Raw genomic sequence first — 15,216 nt, 5'->3', positions numbered from 1 at the left:
TGAAGTGCTCTGACATTTCAAATATAGCCCGTGCTTGGTCACTTAGGAAGACAGATTTGTTGCTAGCAACAAGTACTTAGAATGTGTGTCATTTGGCATGTCTTGAGCTGTGAAGTAGATGCAATGCAGGCAAAAAATTGATGATGTTACAGGGAGGGGCTGTGTGGGGTGCTAACTGCCATCTGCAGTGCCTCGGGGAGGGGTGGAGAGGAGAGAAGAATCTCTTTCTTTTTAATAGATTTTCAAGGTGGGAAAATCATATTGCAATCCCTGAGCATTTGGGAACAATTTTACTTAAGGTAGAAAGTACACCTAACATGAAGCTGGGAAAACTGGACCCTCTCTACAAACTCACTTTGCAGATTCCTCGGTGTCAGAAGAAAAGGTCAGAGCATTTCAATTGCCAGTGGTCCCCTTACTCCCTCCAGCCACTTATGTGGAGCCCCAAAGAGACAGCAAAAAGCAGAATAGTAAGTACCGATGGCTGTGGGATTTGTAATCACCACATAGGATGACTTCTATGATCTCTGGAAAAGCATGCAAAAGATGTTAGATGAGATGGTAGCAGAGAAGTGATTGAAGCCTAAACCACAACGCTAGGCATGTGCTGAAGCTAATTCTTTGGCTCCGTTTAGAATTTATATTAGAAGGTACATTAGCAAAATCTCTGAGAACGGTATGTTATTCCCTACAATTATACCTGGAGAAGTAGGTTAATATTTAATCTTTATTTTAATTTTAAGAAGGAGAAAATTTTATATTACAAATGTTAAAGTGCAAATTAGCATACAATCATAGGTCCAAAAGCTGAAAAGAATTTTGACTAAGTCCTAGAAGAAATCAAACTATTGAAAAAGAAGGGAGGGGCTTCCCTGGTAGCGCAGTGGTTGAGAGTCCGCCTGCCGATGAAGGGGACATGGGTTCGTGCCCCAGTCCGGGAAGATCCCACATGCCGCGGAGCGGCTGGGCCTGTGAGCCATGGCCGCTGAGCCTGCGCATCCGGAGCCTGTGCTCCGCAACGGGAGAGGCCACAACAGTGAGAAGCCCGCGTACCACCAAAAAAAGAAAAAATGGGCAGAAGACCTAAATAAACATTTCTCCAAAGAACACATACAGATGGCCAAGAGGCCCATGAAAAGCTGCTCAACTAATTATTAGAGAAATGCAAATCAAAACTACAGTGAGGTATCACCTCACATTGGTTAGAATGGACATCATCAGAAAATCTACAAACAACAAATGCTGGAGAGGGTGTGGAGCAAAGGGAACACTCTTGCACTGTTGGTGGGAATGTAAATTGATACAGCCACTATGGAGAACAGTATGGAGGTTCCTTAAAAAACTAAAAATAGAACTACCATACGACACAGCAACCCCACTACTGGGCATAGACCCAGAGAAAACCATAATTCAAAAAGACACATGCACCCCAATGTTCACTGCAGCACTTTGCCAGGTCATGGAATAGCCAGGTCATGGAAGCAGCCTAAATGGTCATTGACAGATGAATGGATAAAGAAGATGTGGTACATATATACAACGGAATATTACTCAGCGATAAAAAGGAACAAAATTGGGTCATTTGCAGAGACGTGGGTGGACCTAGAGACTGTCCTACAGAGTGAAGTAAGTCAGAAAGAGGAAAACAAATATCGCATATTAATGCATATATGTGGACTCTAGAAAAATGGTACAGAAGAAGCAGTTTGCAAGGCAGAAACAGAGACACAGATGTAGAGAACAAACATATGGACACCAAGGGGGGTAAGCGGGGAGGGGCAGCAGGGGTGGTGGGATGAATTGGGAGATTGGGATTGACATACATACACTAATATGTATAAAATAAATAGCTAATAAGAACCTGCTGTATAAAGAAAACAGACTTACCCTTTATTTCTTAAACCCTAAAACCCTGTGTTCATCTGGTCATCAAATTGATCAGTGCTTGACCCGTTGATTTAAACTCTGAATTCAAGTCCTTCCTGCCACTTTCCTGCCTTAATTCAATCCTGGGTTATATGTTTTTTTATTGTGGTAAAATACACATAACATAAAATTTACCATTTTACCTATCTTCAAGTGTACATCTCAGTGGCATTAAGTGTATTAACAATGTTGTATACAACCATCACCACTACTGAGAGTGGAACAGAACTTTAAGGATGATTTTTCTGAATTGGTTCTGGGAGTTGACTCTCTAATCTGATTAGATTTAATAATGCTAATGATTCTATTTTCAATAATAAAGGCACAAGTAAGTTACATGAAGAAGTGCTCAAAATGCCTATGGTTGCCACTTCTGCTCTACTGCCTTCTCTCTCCTACAAGAAGAAGCTAGGGTCTGGTTTATAGATGGTTCTGCACGGTATACAGGCACCACCCCAAAGTGGACAGCTGCAGAACTATAGCCCTTCTTTCTGGAACATCCCTGAAGGACAGCGTGAAGGGAAATCCTCTTAGTGGGCAGAAATTTGAGCAGTGTTTACTTTTCTTAGAAGGAGAAAAGTCCAGATGTGTGAGTATATGATTATATACTGATTCATGGGCTGTGGCCAGTTGTTTAACTGGATGGTCAGGGACTTGGAAGGAATATCATGGGAAAATTAGTGATGAGACTCCAGGAAGAGCTGTGTGGATACGTGTCTCTGAATAGGCAAAAAAACACAAAGGTATTTGTGTCCCATGTAAATGCTCACCTAAGGGTGACCTCAGCAGAGGAGGATTTTAACAATAGGATATCCTGTTTTATAGACTCCAGTTGGTCTTTTTCTCCAGTTACCACTGTCATCACCATAGTGGGCTCATGAAGAAAGTGGTCATGGTGGTAGGGATAGAGGTCATGCCTGGGCTCAACAGCAAGGACCTGCACTCACTAAGGCTTACCTGGCTACCGCCATTGCTGAGCATCCAATCTGCCTAAGGCAGAGATCAACATGGGATCTTCCATATAGCACCACTGCCTGTGATCAGCCAGCTACCTGGTGGCAGGTACATTGATTTCATTGGATCACTTTCATCATGAAAGGGGCAGCATTTTGTTCTTAACACAGTAGAAAGTCAGGATACAGACTTGCCTTCCCTACATGCAACATTTCTGCCAAAACTACCATATGTGGACTTACAGAACGCCTTATCCACTGTTGTGGTATTCCACACGGCAGTGGTTCTAATCAGGAAAATCACTGCGCAGTCAATGAAGTGCACAGTGGGCTCATGCCCATGGAATTCATTGGTCTGACCATGTTCTCCACTACCCCGAAGCAGCTGGCTTGATAGAGTGGTGTCATGGCCTTTGAAAACTCAGTTACAGCACCATATAAGTGGCAGTACCTTGCAGGGCTGGGACAAGGTTCTCCAGAAGGCCGTGTGTGCTCTGAATCAGTGTCTAATATTTGATACTGTTTCTCCCACAGCCAGGACTCATGGGTACAGGAATCAAGGAGTGGGATTGGAAGTGCCACCACTCACCATTACCCCTAGTGCCCTACTAGCAAAATTTTTGCATCTTGTTTCCTTAACTGTACACCCCGTTGGCCTAGAGGTCTTAGTTCCAAAGGGAGGAATGCTTCTACCAGGAGATACACAAGGATTCTGTTGAACTGAAAGTGAAGACTGTTGCCTGGTCCCTCTGGACTCTTCACACCTCTGAATCAACAGGCAAAGAAAGGAGTCTTTTAGTATTACCAGGCCCTTGGATTCGGGTCAATGAAAAACTACAACAACCCAACCCAAGAAGGATTACTCATGGCCCAGATTCTGGAATGATGGTTTGGGTCACTCTACCAGGTAAAGAACCACAACAAGCTGAGGTACTTACTGAAGGCCAAGGAAATACAGAATGGGTAGTGGAAGAAGGTAGTTATAAATACCAGCTACGACCACATGACCAGTTACATAAACTAGGGGTAACAGACGCAAGAGACTGAAACCTGGATCCTGAAGGATGGTTTTGAGCGGCTGAATCAACCAGCTCTGCTGTCTGCCCTACCTCCGGACTTCTTATTAAGTGAAAGAAATAACCTTATTGCTTAGGTCAAGGTTTACTTATACTTTAAGCCAAAATTATCCCAACTGATACAGTCTGGGGGAGTTAGCAATACTGTTTTCTGTTATGAGGGCCCCAAAGTCCGGGCCATGGGCTGATTTCCGAAGTAGGAGTGAAAGACATCCTTACACTATCACAACCCCACGAATACCTCTCTTCCCTTCCAGACTCCTGAAATTCCTTTACTAGGTGACAGAAATTATTTTTCCATAATTGACTATCAACCAGCTGACAAAGGAAAATAGTAGTAGAAAAAAATGCCTGGGAAAATGGTCAGTCTAAAAACGAATAAAGCATGCAGATTTAAACAAGACACACTTTACACTCTCAAATTGATTTTAAAAGATCCTCACATTCAAATTGCTGGCCAGGTTGTGCTAACGTTTTTGAAAACAAGAAAAATGTATCAACTTCTCTGCTAAGTATCAGTCTGCTTGGGTTGCTGTAAAAAAATGCCATAGACTGCATGGCTTGAACAACAGACATTTATCTCTCACAGTTCTGGAGGCTGGAAAATCCAAAATAAAGGTGCTGACAGATTTGGTTCCTGGTGAAAGCTCTCTTCCTGGCTTATAGATGGCCATCTTCTTACTGTGTCCTCACATGGCCTTTGCTGGATACATGCACATGGACGGAGTGAGCTCTCTCTATCTTCCTCTCCTTATAGGGGCATGAATCCCACCGCAAGGGTTCCACCCTCATGACCTCATCTAAACCTAATTACTTCTCAAAGGCCCCACCTCCAATTAGCATCATGTTGGGGATGAGGGCTTCAAAATATGAATTTTGGGGGGACACAAATATTCAGGTCATAACAATAAGCAATGTTAAGTCCTTATTAAAAACCATAAAAAGGCTCACACTTTGGTCAATGCCCTCCAGCCAATGACCACAAGGAACACACAGCACACCTGTATTTGACCAAGTTGGGTTTAATGCTTGTGGGGAACCACGGGGAAGCTCGGTGAGAGTCTCAGACAGGACTTATGCTAGGATTTTGGCTAATGTTAGATGTTTTGGGGGTGGATTTAAGGAAGTGGAGGTTTTCTCTGGATTGTTTGCTGTCAGGAAGTAAAGGTAATTCTATGAATAAATCTCATCTAGAAAGAGGAAAGAATAGGGTGAGGCTAAAGCTGAAACTGGTAAAGCAGCAGAAATCACTCATATTATCCAGGATAGGAGGATGTTGGGTTATTTTTGTGGCTTGGACAATGTTCATGACTTTTCTGAGCTCAGACGTGATTACGGAGTGGCCTGGTCTAACGTTCGTGTTCTGTGAAATTATTTGTATTCCAACAGGAGAACTATAAGTTCCAGGCCAGCTCCTAGATGCCAAAGGCTGCTTTTCTCTTTACCTTTCAACTCAAACACAGTGTGTAGAAGTCAGCTGGGCCTGCCTTAACAAAATGCCCCAGACTGGGTAACTGAACAGATTTTTCTCACAGTTTTGGATGTTAGAAGTCCAAGATCAAGGTGCTGACAGGGTTGGTTTCCGCTGAGGCCTCTCTCCTTGGCTTGCAGATGGCCAGCTTCTTGCTGTGTCCTCCAATGGCCTTTCTTTTGTGCATGAAGAGAGAGAAGGATCTCAGGCATCCCTTCCTCTTCTTACAAGGACCCCAGTATTGTCGGATTAAGACCCCACCTTTATGACTTCGTTTAACCTTAATTACCTCCTTAAAGGCCCAATCTCCGATACAGTCATTGGGGGTTAGGGCTTCAACATATGAATTTGGGGGGATGTAATTCAGTCCATAACACTGTGCATCACGGCCCAAGATTTCTAGAGAGATCTTTCACAGAAGGTAAAAGTACTGTACATGTTGATCTACATTAATAGTAGAACTTAGAAATAACCAAGTATCAAAAGCAACGTAGAAAAGGCAGGTGATACCTCAGAGGACAAATGGGCCCAGGGCTGGCTCAGATAGTATTAGGGTAGTGGGTTAACTGGTAACTGTTTTAATTATTAATTTTTTCATGTTTCCGTGATATTGCTTTTGCAGCAATTAAGATACAAATACCTATGGGAAAGTTGATAAATAGATTTAAGCTTTTTTGCCCCATGGGGTAAGTGAAAGCTAGCAAGTGCCCTGTCAGCATGTTTTCGTGTGTTTATGGGTGGGACAAACCAAAGAGGGGACCCACGTGGCACTGAGGTGGAGAGGAGACCCATGTAAGCAGCGGGCTTTGCGGAAGACCAGAAAGGGCAGCTAGGGAAGACCCGGGAAATCTGCCCCCTTCTGATGTGCCTGTTGTCAGTCCTCCTGTATCATCAGCCTGTGATGACCCAAATCACTTCTAGGCTCTGCCTTCAGAACTGAGCCAAGCTCCCGTGTGTCAGCTGCAACCCCCAACCCCAGCTGAACTCTCACTTGGGTCAAGAAACGTTCCCTTAGGTAGGAGATGCTGAATGAGGCTCCTTCCGCTCTGTTTTTGTTGTTGTTCTCATAACTGTTCTTTCAGGGTTTTTTTACCCGAAAGAACTGCCCCCAATATAAAGACTAGGTGGGGTGGAGACCTTTATTTAAGTTGTAGATCTTGTAAAACGGCTCCAGATCCCTAAGCGTGTGGACGGTACTGAGTTTGGGGACAAATCATTACTGAAGAGAACATACTGTAACCTTCATTCTCAAAGTAGAGGCCAATGCTACTATCTGGGCCAAATCTATTTTTAGGATAAAGGCTGCAATCTCTGGTAACAACAGATTCCCACTAAACAGCATGCTGTGCCCCGCCAGGAGGCACGGCCTCGGAACGCCAGACCACGCACACCGCCCCACTAATGCGGCGCACCCCACCCGCTCTTTCACACAGGGGCCCCTGGAGGTTCAAAGAGTTTATTTTGAAGTGAAACGGCCACTGGAAAAAGCTTTTATTTTCATATGGGACAAGCCTCATAAAGCGTTTATTTCTCTTCATTAGCGTTCACGACGGCAGCCCAGAAGGCTTTCTTCCACCAATTTGTCATTGATCTTATAAAACACATCTCTCTTCTTGATCTGATTTTCCCCCCCTGTGCATTTGTTCTGCTTAAACCTTTCAGCACATTTGTTAACTTGAGTGACAGTGAAAAAAATCGCCACCCCACGAATGTGGAGTCATGCAACCCATGGGATGTGCATAGTTCATTTAATCGGGACAGCTTGGTTCCTTCCCAGATGTTCCCTTTCAGCAGATACCATTGTGTTTTAAAACTTTGGATAACTATAGCTCTGTAAACCTAGAGGACAAGATTGGTTGGCTCCAGCCAGCTCCTTGCTCCTTATGTAATAGCTTCATTGTTTAGTAATCGCCCTATTCACAGAGCAAAGGGATCCGTGTCAGCCAAGACATCTATTCAAAGCACTTCCCCTGTGCTGGGTAAACAGGAGTAGAAGCAGTCCCACCCAGAGAACCAGAACACTCACAGGGGACGTGCTACAGGTTTGACCAGGGCTGCTTTTCCCTTCTCAAATGGAACCCTCCTTCAGAAATGGCTTCACCTTTTCTTCAGTAACAAATCAGCCTGCAGACAGAGTCTTTCCCTTTGCTAGTGAAATCCCTGCTAAGTGCAGGGAGCCCCAAATGGGTGGGGCAGGCCAATGTGGGTGGTGGGCGAAATGCTGGGCCACTGAGAAACGAGATGAAGGGTGTGGGATGAGACACAGAGCACTGGGGGATGGTCCACACCTGTTGTCCCTGTCAGGGAAGAAGAAATTTTCCTCTATCCTTCTAGGTTATCCTTCTGGTCTAAGAATTAAATTGACATGAGACAGATTAACAGGAGAAAAATCAAACAAAAACTTGGTAACAGGTACACACAGGAGAGACCCAGGAGAACTGAGTTACTCACCAAAATGGCCAAAGCCCTCACCTTAAATACCATCTTCAGCTAAAGACAAAAAGGGATGTTGGATGTAGTGGTTTGGGACGTCAAAGGGGAGGAAGGCAATTGACATGGAGGTGGATGAGCAAATGTTTGGTAAATAACTGTGTGCTGGACCTGCAGAGACAATGGGACATGGAGTGGACTCTGATCTTTAGCCCCTTCCTAGAGTTCCTCCCACCAGACCTAGCCTGTATCCTTTGAGGATATCTACGGTGATGGCTCTATTCTGGGTATGTGCCCTCTGTCTAAATTCTTTTAGGTAGTTAAGGGCAAAGGTCAAACAAGGTCAAAGTTTCTTTCTGAGTCTTTTGGGCCTTGATTATTTTCAGCTTGAAATAATCTGCAGGACAAAGAGACATTTTGGGGTGCCGAGTTTTACTCCCCTACATTCCCAAGGACGAGAGAAAGGAGAGAGAAACTTCCCTAAGCTATTTCCTGGAAGAATCCAGAATGACCTCTGGGAGCTCTATGGGGGCGTGAGAGGGAGCTGTGCGATGTAGGAAGAGGTGAGAGTTCTTAGATTTTTGTGGAGGATCTTCACCAGGGAGTCTATGCCCATGTTTCCCAGCCTGTAGGATCCCAGCGAATATTGGAGCCCAGTTTCCTCTGGCCAAGAGCCTGGAGCTGCCCCAGGCTCTTGGCAGCTAGATAAAAGGCCCTCAGCAAAGCACCCCAACACACAAGCTGCCCTTCTGCCTCCCCAGCTCTCTCCCTGTCCTGATCCTGCAGCTCCAGGAGAGCAAACGGTGGAGAATGAGAGAAGAAACAGAAGGAGAGTTAAAGCATAACAATAAATAGGGATATAGAACACCCACTGAAGCTGATTCAAGTATGGATCCGGAAGGTGCAGAAATGCTGTGACCCATCCTTGAGAATCAGTGTGCTCAAGACTGATTATTAGAAACGTGTCTTTCTTTTTCTCTTTTCTTTTCTCTTATTTCTTTTTCTCTACATACATATATATATATATATTCTTTTTATAATATATTTATATATTTTGTATGAATCTATGCATGTGTGTGTGTGTGTGTGTGTGTGTGTGTGTATATATATATACATGTCATCATGGTTTTGGCATAAAAATTATTTTAGAGTGAAAATATCTGAACTCTTACCTGAACTTCCCTTATCTGACTAAAGCAGAGCCTTCCGAAAACTACTGCTGCCACCAACCCCCCTCCAAGGGGATTCCCTGCAAATTCCAGGAAGGAGACAGACTGCCCATTCCCATCAGCATCAAGAAAAACCCAACAGAACCTGGTATACCTTCCCACTGAAGCCCCCCACCCGTTTTGTTAAGTTGATACAGAAACCTTTACCTCTGAGTATTCAGCAAGTACTCATTACTGAGAATTCCCACAGGCACATGTAAATAAACCTTGTCTTTTCTCCTATTCATCTGTCTACTATTAGTTAATTTGCAGGCCCTGACCATTCAGCCTAAGTGGGTGGAAGAAGAGCTTTCTCCCAAGAGTTTATATGTGCAAATACACACACACACACACACACACACACACACACACACACACACACATTCTGCTAACTGACTGAACCTGCAGGCCCTTTCAGATCTGAAAATATTCCGACTCCCTGTCCCACAATGCCCCATTGTCACTCCCACCCTGACACACATATTGCACACATGCCACTAGAAGTGGGTCTCCTCCCATCGGGCTCTGCTTCTGTTGGGCGCATCAGCTGTGTCCTGCCTGGTCTGCTGGGCTCTCAAATCTCCAACCACAGCTGAGGCCCTTGGCCTTCAGGACACCAGAGTCGTCACTGGGCCTTCTGTTGTTGACAAGAACTGCAGCCTGGTGTGGAGGGGGTGTCCTCAATTCCCCGTGTGATTTTCTATCAGAGATCTCACTTTTAAGCACACTGTTTCTATTGTTTTGTTTTGTTTTCTTCCCTTTAAAATCCTGCCTTCTCCCCATGGGGCTTATATCTGTATCTGATGTGGCCCAGAGAGGGACCCGTCCCCACTTGGAACCCCCAGCTCCTGCAGGCACCTGGTCTGCGGTCCTCAATGCACTTCGAACACCGTCTGGCACCCGGCCCAAGTCCACAGTCCTGTATCCATAAATCTCAAATCCAGAAGTCTCTGAAAACAGAAAGACTTTTATAACTGCTTTGGTGTGAAGTGATATAAGGCTCCATTTATCCCACTTAGCGTGAATATTCATGTATTTTGCTGGTACAGGACTGTGGAAATAGTGATGTGTTTGATTCCCAGGGTGTTGCCTCAGATCCCTCTGGGATGTTATCAAACATTTGGTTTACGCACCATAGTGCGTTGCTAAAATCTGAAACATTCTGAATTCTGAAACCTATGTGGCCTCCAGGGCTTCAGATAAGTGACTGTGGACTTTGCACGTTCTGGTAAATATGTGCTGATTGAACGGCTGACCCGCTCCTTCCTTCCTACACCCGGGTTTCCTTGCAGGTCAAGTTCTCGGTGATGTCTCCTTCCTCTGCGGTAGCAGCTGTCTCCAGGCTTCATGCGAACAGGCTCAGTATGACCAGCGGGGACAATCCACACGTGGTCCAAAGCCGGGCCCTGACTGCCTGTGGGAGTGTTATGACATGAAGCTCATCCTTACCACCACTTTAAGAAAAAAAATAGAGAGACAGACAAAATATTTTCAGATCTGAGCAGGCACGTGGGGCCAGCTAGTTAACAGGAGAAAGAAAACGGAACAACAATGACAAAAAAAAGAATTTGATCTTGCTAGTAGTCAGTTACAAACACCTGAATGGATGAACACTGATGCTCCAGCCAGACTGAATCAGCTTTAGAAGGGTGTTCTAGCATCCTTTTTGTTATTTTACTCTCCCTCCTTTTTCCCTTCTCTCTCTGCACTGCCCAAGGTCTGGGCTCTACTCCCGGTGTCCCAAATGGACATGGTTGGATTCATCAAGCCTCTTTCAAGGCCCTGTTTCTACCTTTGTATTTGTATATAGGATTTCTACTCCCTCAAAAAGCCTCCCCCCGCCAAACTGACTAAGCTCTGGGCCCTACAAAACATGGGTGCTCTCTGGGGAGCTGACAGGCGTCCCCGGCCCCAACCTGGGGACCTGCGGGGGCTCCCTGCCGTCTTAAGTTTTTCACATTCTTCCTGGTGGAGCATCTATATGGCAGACCTTCCTCATGCTGACAACAATGGCTTCTCACTTCGTGACTTGAGTTTTTTATGCTAAAATGCTCCCTCCCTTCCCAGGAGTCAGAGGCCCGAGAAGATAAGTGACTTAAAGGAAAGTCTACCTCTTGAGTTAGGCATTTTTGCTTTCGCTTACGGATGAGAAAGAGGATGCTCAAAGCGCCGAGTGAGTCATTTATCTAAGATCACAGAGCTGGTTAGAAACCCAGTCAGAACTTGAACCCAGGTCCTCAACTCCTAAACTGCTGTTTCTTGTTCTATTCCATATTTCTAATCCATCAGAGGCATTCATTTGAAGAAAGAAATAAATTAGGTTTTTCTGATCCGAGCTAGTCAAGAAGCACATGGGTCTTTTTGAGTAACCGAGACCTCATGTTCCCAGCATTTTCAGTAAAGACATAACTTTTGAGGCTGCGTTCTCTCCTTTCATTTTTTTTTACACTAATGGGTGTTTCAGTAGGAATGGGATTCCTACATTTCAGATTCTAATGTGCTTACTCCACTTAACGAGGTTTGGCTTAATTATTAAGAGTGCTGTGAGGCCTGAGGCCAGAGCAGTCCCAACGTGGCTACATCCTGTGCGTGTGGATATCTGTGCTCGTGGCAGGATGGAGAGGCCAGGGAGGCCAAGAGGTGGGGGGCTGAGAGGCAGGACCTCCTTGTCCCCCATCTGTGACATGGTGGGCTTCCAGGTGAGGATACAGTGGGGTGTGCAGTGCAGAGGTGACAAGGAAGGGACACTATTAGTTTGGTAGGGTTGCTGTAACAAACTACTACAAACAAATGACTTAAACAACAGAAATTTACTGTCTCACAGTTCTGGAAATTAGAATTCTGACACTGAGATGCCGGGATGGCCAAGCTCCCTCTGAAGGCCCTGGGGAAGAATCGGTCCCATGCCTCTCTGTTAGCTTCAAGTAGTTCCTTGGATTGTGACAGCACAGCTCCAGTCTTCACGTGATGTCCTCTGGTGTGTGTGTGTCTATGTCCAAGTCACCTCTCTTAATAAGGACATAAGTCATATTGGATTAGGGGGCCACTGTACTTCAGTATGACCTCATCTTAACTAGTTGTGTCTGCAATGACCCTATTTCCAAATACAGCCACATTGTGAGATTAGGGCTTTAACAGGTGAATTCTGGGGGACACGTTTTAACCCATAATGGCCCACCCTCTGGTCCCCCCAATTTACGTCCTTCTCACATGCAAAATACATTTATCTTATCTCAACAGCCCCGAAATTCTTAACTTATTCCAGCATCAACGCTAAGTCCTAAACCTCATCTAAATATGGTATGGGTGAAAGTCGGAGTATGATTCACTCTGGGGCAAAATTCCTCTCTGTATGAGAACCTATGAAACCAGACCACAAGTTATCTGCTTCCAAAACATGATGGTGGGACAGTCAAAGGACAGACCTTACCATTCCAAAAGGGAGAAATCAGAAGGAAAAAGGGTCATGTGGCCCAAGAAAGCCTGAAACCTAACAGTAAGTTCCATTAGATTTAAGGCTTGAGAATAATCCTCTTTGGCTCAATGTTTTGTCCTTTGAGTCCACCCACATCATGAAGGGTGATCTGCTTTTCTCTCTGCTTTTCTCAAAGTCCACTGATTTAAATGTTAATCACATCTAAAAAAAAAAAAATGCTTTCACAGCAACATCTAGACTGGAGTTTAACCAAACAACTGGGCAACATATCCTAGACAAGTTAACACATAAAATTAGCCATCACTGATATTTTTTGAAAAAAGTACTATAATGTGTCCAAGATGGGGGAAAAATCAGGAAGAGACACTTAGAAGAGAAGGTGGCGAAGACTTTCAGGCAGTCTGAGCTGGGCGATGTACCCCTGGGGCAGCACTCAGAAGGGTCAGCTGAGGAGTAGTTTTAATCTGTCCCAGTGGTTTGGATCAGAGAGGTGGGCAGAAATGGTGGTGTGGAGGGTGGGAAACACAGATGACTAGAAAGTCAGGGCTGTGGCCCAAGGAGAAGCCCTAAAAGAGAACTGGCTGGTCTGGAGCTAGGTACACTGGCAGGGAGTGGTGGGCTGAATGTTTGTGTCCCCCCATGTTCATATGCTGGAGCCCTAACCCCCAACGGGATGGTATTTGGAGGTGGACCTTTGGGAGGTGATTAGGTTTAGATGAGGTCATGAAGATGGAGCTCCCATGATGCGATTAGTGCCTTTATATAAAGAGGAAGAGACACCAGAGTTTCCTTTCTGTGTCACGTGAGTGGGAAGAATCTAGGAGCTGGATGTCACTGAGAACTGAATCTGCCCGGCCCTTTCTCTTGGATTTGCATCCTTTAGAACTCTGAGAAATAAATGTCTGCTGTTTAAGCCACTCAGTCTTTGGTGTTTTGTCGCAGCGGCATGAGCTAAGACACAGAGGAAGCCACTCATGGCCTCCTGCACGTGCCTCACCTGGGCAATATTCTATTGTACTGTGCTTGTCTCCATGTCTATCTCCCCACGAGACCTCAGCTTCCATGGGTTGGTCTCATGAGAGGATGTCTCCTCAGCAACCAGCACAGGACCTGGTGTCCAGAAGGTACTCAAGTAAGGGTTGTTGAATGAAAATGTGAGTGGACTCTACCCAACTTCTTAAAACTTGGTGGTGGCAAGAAAATTTTATAATGGTGGACGGGGATGGATGAGGTTTAGCTTGTGGGGTGTAGCAAACCTATCCTGAAGCTGTGTTGACCGGGCAAACACACTGCTTCTCCCTGGAACATGTGGTTATTTGAGTTGGCTTGGGGAAGGCCGATGGCTGAAAAGAGAGGTGTTAAAACTCTCCCAGACACCCCTGGGAGTCTACTAAAGCCTGGAGGTTGTGTGAGCCTGCGTTAAGACGAGGTGACCTTTTTTTTTTCTTTTTACTGTACGCGGGCCTCTCACTGTTGTGGCCTCTCCCGTTGCGGAGCACAGACTCCAGACGTGCAGGCTCAGCGGCCATGGCTCACGGGCCCAGCCGCTCCGCGGCATGTGGGATCTTCCCGGACCGGGGCACGAACCCGTGTCCCCTGCATCGGCAGGTGGACTCTCAACCACTGCGCCACCAGGGAAGCCCAGAGGTGACCTTTTAAGAAGACCAGCCTGTGAGTGCCTTTCTGCTCTTAGTCTGTAACCAGAGATCTTAATCTCTACCCAGAGTAAAGGTTCACACCTAGATATTCTGTAGTCTAAAGGGCGTGGAGGGAGAAGGAAGGAAGGAGCACATTTGAGGGGCGGAGAGAAAGTAGGTGAAGCTCATGCCTGAGGAGAAATGCCTTCCCGCTGGGTGGGACAGCGACAGTCACCCACTTAAATCCTTCGTGGGACCTTCAGACTGTCCATCTGTCATGGGTCCATCTAGTTTCTGCAAAGGAGGGAGGGCGTGGAAGTGGGCAGCTGGGTTGACGATGATATTTCCATGTCAGCCCACTGGGTGTCCACACGCTACACAACCCACGTGACGTGCGGCATTTGATTCCCCTGTATTGCTAATGTCACTCAGGGGCCTCCTCCCTTTGCACAAGACTTGGAAGAGGATCTTCCCGCTGACACCGAAGCGGTTCCAAACTGGGATCACTGATTTCCATTTCAAAACTGCCTTCAATTTAGTTGATTTAAACGACTTGACTTTGCTCTGTGAAATGACTGTGGCCTACAAGCTCAGCCCGTTGCCCTTTGAACGGCATAAACACGCTCCCTGCAGGGACCCATGGAGCTCCGCCACCCATTGTTTATCTAAAAACAGCGTTTCATTATTGTCGCTCAATTAGTCCAGACAGCGGACACAAATGACTCTCAACAGCTACATCCTTACCCTTCGCGTCACACATAAATGCCACAGACGGCTCTAGCAGCCAGCTACTAAAATCAAAACGTGCCTGCATTGCCTGTGATTACTCAAATCGCCACCCTGTCTTCTGAAATCTCTTCTTAATCTAATTACGTACAATATTTTCACTTTAGTAAAAGAACATTAAACTCAGTAATCAACAATTCTGTTCTCAATTTATTTATGAGCAGCCAACCAAGGTTCTTTTGAACGTAAACTTTGGAGGGGAGTTTATTTTCTATAAACAAACGAGCATATTTTCTCCCCTCAAGGTCAAAATATTATTGCCTGTGTAGGGCTTTTTCCTATAAACTTTTTTT

The 15,216-nt window shown here is 45.4% G+C and overlaps 1 long non-coding RNA gene across 1 annotated transcript in view; it reads left to right on the top strand.

Annotated features, from left to right (window-relative positions):
- The window catches only part of LOC132528236 (uncharacterized), a 193,759-nt gene extending 183,272 nt beyond the window's left edge, over positions 1–10,487 (top strand). The window contains exon 4 of the long non-coding RNA XR_009543141.1: positions 10,357–10,487. This is a non-coding gene — a long non-coding RNA (uncharacterized LOC132528236). The remainder of the gene's footprint in view (positions 1–10,356) is intronic.
- The last annotated feature ends 4,729 nt before the right edge of the window (positions 10,488–15,216 follow it).

This window comes from Lagenorhynchus albirostris, chromosome 10 (assembly GCF_949774975.1).
Source record: "Lagenorhynchus albirostris chromosome 10, mLagAlb1.1, whole genome shotgun sequence".
Lineage (NCBI taxonomy): Eukaryota > Metazoa > Chordata > Mammalia > Artiodactyla > Delphinidae > Lagenorhynchus > Lagenorhynchus albirostris.
Note: the sequence above shows the minus strand (reverse complement) of the source record. Positions and strands in the feature narration are given on the sequence as shown.